At 26.5% G+C, this 5,919-nt stretch overlaps 1 long non-coding RNA gene across 1 annotated transcript; it reads left to right on the forward strand.

Moving 5' to 3' along the window:
• LOC132931387 (uncharacterized) lies at positions 1-5,688 on the forward strand. Its single transcript, XR_009662574.1, has 3 exons — positions 1-294; positions 4,722-4,841; positions 5,566-5,688. It is a non-coding gene; the product is annotated as an uncharacterized LOC132931387 (long non-coding RNA).
• The last annotated feature ends 231 nt before the right edge of the window (positions 5,689-5,919 follow it).

A 5,919-nucleotide genomic window follows, 5' to 3' on the forward strand; every position in this document is an offset into this window, starting at 1 on the left:
TGTATCACACGATCTTCAGCGCCGACCGGCGCGGAACGCTCCACTAAACCTAAGTATAGCCAATAGCCATTGGTTATAAATACTACTAATACTAGTATTTATAACCAATGGTATAGCTATGGAATTGAACTCGCCATCCCAAAAGCACTGACTGTTCCCGTTTGTACACGCAGTCTGCAGCCGTCACCGTCATTGCTATATTCCTAATTATTCTGAAACACTAGCCGTAGGTAGGTATCGAGGCACGAGATCACTAAGACGGAAAATTAAGTGGTCCATCTGATCACCGACGCCGTAAGTATAATAATACTTAGATATTTAACCTTTTTCGTGCGAATTACTGTTCTCGTTTTGCGCCGGAGTTGTCGATGTACTTATAAATACGTACCTAACTATCCGTGTAGGTATTCCATTAATATAATATAATAATTAATAGCGCTCACTACGAAACGGTATTGCGTATTTTCATTTGATGCACGACAAAGGTTTTCGTCGTTATTAGTATTGACATTATTATTACTATTATCAAGTAAATACTACTACTACTACTACTACTACTACTACTACTACTTATAATAATAATATAAAATGCAAGGTGACTGTCCTCCCCCCAGAATTACTGTTTTGAGAATTTCAGTGAGTGATGTAAATAACTTTATATTAAATATCTATTTTTCTTTGATCGCCATCAGTGATAATTGAAAATTTTAAATTTTCTCGTGAATGTGTGTTGTAGCTTATGTCTATGTTATAATATGTATCATCATCGGTAGTATGTGTCGATTCAATGTTCTTATCGATGTACTATGATTTTCCAGTACCTATACTTGTTTATAGGGACCTCAACCGTAAAATATAATGATAAACATTGTATTCATAGGTATTTGGTCTTTGTTGAATGTAAAGTAAAATAGTGTGTCTATGCTAATAATTTAAAACAAATTCTTAGTTGTACAAAGTAAACAATATAATATGTATACATTGGTTGAAAAAAAATTAAAATTTATTTTTGAATAAGTTGAAACCTATATTTTCTCTGTTACCTAATTGAAAGGTTGTCTTGATGCTGAAAATACTCCAAAGCTATATGTTAGTATGTATTATAATAATGTGTTATGTTAAAACTGTTTAATGTCTAATAAGAATTTCAGCTTACTTAAACCTCTAGTTTAATTAATCCAAGACGTGTACAATTACTAAACTTGGTCAATTTAGTTTTGTATATAATTCAATTTTTTTTCATCAATGAAAATAAACACTTAGTTTTAAAAACAAATGAGAAGTCGATGTCTAAACCTGATTACTTATATTTTACCAAACATTTTTATTGATAATACATTAAATTTTTTTTAATTTCTTTAATCTTGTCTTGAAATAATTTTCCAAAAATCATTTTTTTCTGCTAAAAATATATTTAATATGTATCTTTTCCAAAATTTATTATAACTATGTAGATATCAAAATTTATAGTGATAAATCTAAGATAATAACTAGTATTTCAAACAATATTAACAATTGACATGACTGTTTATATAATATCCCTATTATAACAAATTATTAATTCATAATATTTATGTTAGAAACCATTTTAATTTAATAAATGAAAATACAAAATTATTATATTTTATCAAATTTAACTTTTTGTTTGCTATTTGTTGATTATTTATAATTGTTCTTTTTTTAGAAATAGTTAACTAACTTAATTTTAAAACTTATCATTTATTGGTATTTACTATCAAGTTAAAAATTAATTATTTTCAATATATATATATACGAGTATATTATTAATACTTTCGATTGGTATACAATATCCCTTAAAATATAGATGTAAAATAGTTGATAAAAAAACTAATACTGATATTTAAAGACTTTCATAATATTAATATATTATCATGTATTATGAGTATTTAAAATTGTTTTAGGACTTTTTTCAAATTTTCCATGTTATATTTTACTTTTAAATAATGTAGGTAATAAAATAAGCTATTCAAATTAACTCTTAACTCTTAAGTATTTAAATGCTAAAAGAATATTTTAAAATTATTTGTTTTGAAACTTTAAAATTTATTACTGCTCAGAAATATTGTGTAACAGTTAACTTTTAATCAAATATTTTAGTTTGTAAAAAATAAAGGTCTAAATTGGTTTTTATTATTAATTTGATAGTGATTTAACCAATAAATAAAAGAAAATTCTATTATTATTGTCTTAAATTCTTGAAAATATTAATTTATTTTATGATGAAAAATATATTAAATATATATACCATTATAATTATTCAATCATCAATTAGAATTTAGAATTGTATTATAAATACATTTTATATTTAGTATACTTTATAAATAATAATATTCATATCATATTTAATTTTACTATTAAATATTTATATACAGTGTGTAAACTGTAAATGCTGATTGAGAACCCTCGATATCTATCTCTGTGTAGAGCCCAACAATTTTAATTCTGTTTTTTAGTTGATTGTTATGATATAAAAATACACATTTTTATGGACAATGAATTTTCTTTTAACTTAATTATACAAGCTAACTTAAACTTAATTGTATTGTGCATACCCATGTTTAATTAAGTTAAAAAACTTCATAGGTGTATGTTGACATTTACCGATCATTTTAGTGAATGTTATCAATTTTTACAAATATCTTAGAATGTAGACTTTTACCAGTGTTTGTTGATAAACACAATAGTTATTTACTGAATGTTGACATGCCTGACAAGTGACAACATTTATAATCAAATAAATAGGTAATAAATTCATAAATAAATATACTTGTAGTTTAACAAATTAATTTTTTAACTTATAGATTAAGTAGTATTAATTTTTTAAGTTATATTTATTACATCACGGTTAACTATCATGGCATTTACTGTTACAGAGTATTCCCCCATTCTTATACAGTTACATTTGTTTGTATTATATTTTTTTATAATATATTTTTGAATTGGTTCCTCAATTCGTTGATCATATGTTTTTATATGAACTTCGAGTAGTTCTTCGTTCTTTACATAATGAATAGTTTTAGTTTCAACGGGACGATTAGTTTATCCATAATATCATTCGGATTATTTCATGCCAATCATGCCATAACATTATACTAACGTTAAAAGGTCTCCAACGCATATTGTGACTGGACAATAACGTCTTAATTCTATAAAATAATAAGAAAATACCTTCTAGTATAGTGATTTACATCGTGCTTCATGCGTGGTCACTGGTCAACATTTGCCAACATTAATTATCGAAATTTGAACAATCACCGGTGTATGAACGCGTTAAGACCATATGTCAACATTCACTACGATTTTTGGTAAATGTCGACATACACCGGTGACTGTCAACATTCGCTTACTGCGGTCATACACCTTAACATTTACACACTGTATATATACTTAGATAGTAATATTTACAACCATTTAAGCTCCTAATGAACAATATTATTTATTGTTTATAATGTTTATAATCAGCAACTTACAGATATAACTAATGTAAAACTAAAAGTTCCCAATAGTATAATTAATTAAGTACCTTATACATTCCTAAAATCGGTCTAAATGTCAAAATATTTATTAATAGTTGGGTTCTAGAGATGTAATTTACAACATAATTTTTTTTAAAGAATAAACTATTGAACCTTTTAAAAATATTATTATTATATTATGATTGAAAAAATGATCCTATATGCATTTGACCATAGTACCATTATAACTCGTCATAGTATTTATGAGTCAGCACTCAAATTTCGAAAAGATTCAACAAAAACTCAATTTCAAAAAATTCGGAAAATACGTAAAATCAAAGTGCCAAAAAAGAAAAAGAAAATCATAACTTCCAACAAAACGTCCGATTCCTTCGGTTATAGTAACGTTCGATTTTTACAAAATTCTCTAAACGATGCGTAGAAAAAACTGTTCTATCCACCCAAAATATAAATGTTCCGAGTCGACAAAGTCCAAAAACTGTAAAATCCTAACTTCCGACGCCAAAAAGAAGGGTAAAAAAGGCTCCTACAGTGTCGACACACGACGCCACGACTGAGTCTGGTTTACAATTACATGTAGAACAATTAAACTTCTGTGATAAATTGTCGTTGGACCACCAGGTGACCTAGGAAATGCGAATGAAAATTGAAAATTTCGAAAAATGAAAATTCTCGTTTACGAAGTGTTTTTCGGGAAAACCGAGTGAGATAAAACGAAAGTCGTAAGACATAAAATTGATCCCCATAACCAGCTTCATAAGTTGTTTGCTTTTGATTTTTCGAGAAACCGTTATTAAGGATTTTTAAACGTCGTACGTAGGTCGAACGGTTTTTGAGAACCAAAAATTTGAAATAACGAGTTGTTGGAAAACTGAAAAACTCATTCTGGTTTACAATTACATGTAAAACACTTAATCTTCTGTGATAAATTGTCGTTGGACCACCAGGTGACCTAGGAAACGCGAATGAAAATTGAAAATTTCGAAAAATGAAAATTCTCGTTTACGAAATGTTTTACGGGAAAACCGAGAGAGATAGGACGAGCTTATACTTCATAATCAATAAAAAACGTGTTTTTATATGATAATTTAGACAAATATTAAAAATTCATATTTATTTTATATTGAAAAAAATAATTTGGTAGATTTGTACTTTCTTTTATTATTTATCATAATTATTGTTTCTCCAACTATTATACATATTTAATCGACTACTTTTTTTTAGATGGCAGTATAGCAGATCACTCAAGGCTTGCTGAGACATGACTTCGCATTCATACCACTTGGGAAAGTTACATTGAAAATTAACTGGAAGATACTGATAATTATATAGGTTTTATGCAATGTACGTGAAATGGCTATTGAATGTAATTGATAGTAAATTAATAGTAGTGTAACAATTGAAATTTGTTAAAAATCTGAATAAAGGATTGGGAAACACATTTAGCTTGAAATTTTCATTCATAACACTTGCCTTAGCTGTAAAAATCTTTTAATATTATTTACTATATTTATTTCATTAATAGGTTTTAATTTAACCACATCCCAAAGTGATTTAATTTAAATTGTCAAGATTCAATAGATGTTTTACGGTGATTTTATTCAAATATAATTTCATATTATTATGTTCAAATCAGAATTATTTCTGAAGAATAGTAATGTCATACTATATTGCAAAAAATCAATTTTATATTTTCCTATGAGTGTATTTTAAAGTTACAATTATTTTACCTTCAAATTCAACAAAACAGCTGGTAGATTTTAATAATATTTGATTGCTTATCATAAATAATGTTTCTTATCATCTATTATATGATTATATTTCATATCTTTTTGCATTTATACATTTGTATTTTAATTCATGTTACTACTGTAAGATTCTTTCAAATATTTTCTATTAAGAATGTAGTTGGTCTCTTAGTTTTTGTTTGATTGTTTTAATTTCTGAATTATTCAATGGTTACCAAACACTAGTTGTCATAAAAAGATTTTCGTTCACCTTATGGTGTGTAGTAGTGAAATTTTATCCTCCAACCATTTTATAAATTTAACTGACTAAATATTTTCAGATGGCAGTACATAGATCACTCGATGCATGCTGAGACATGAATTCACATTTCTACCACTTCGGAAAGTATCAATATCCTACATGTAAAATGGACTAGAAGATACTGAAAATATTAATGGTTTTATACAATGTACGTGTAATGGTTATCGACTGTAATTGATATTTAATTAAGAGTAGTGTGACAATAAGTTAATGCCGAGAAATTCTGACAATTACATGAAGAAAGAAATTCAAATTTTGTATTACTAACTTTCATTAATTTCATTTAAGCTTATACTTCATAAACACTATAAAACGTGTATTTATATGGTAATTTAGACAAATATAAAAATTCATATTTTTAACTGCTTATAAA

This window comes from Rhopalosiphum padi, unplaced genomic scaffold (genome assembly GCF_020882245.1).
Source record: "Rhopalosiphum padi isolate XX-2018 unplaced genomic scaffold, ASM2088224v1 scaffold1, whole genome shotgun sequence".
Taxonomy (NCBI): Eukaryota; Metazoa; Arthropoda; class Insecta; order Hemiptera; family Aphididae; genus Rhopalosiphum; species Rhopalosiphum padi.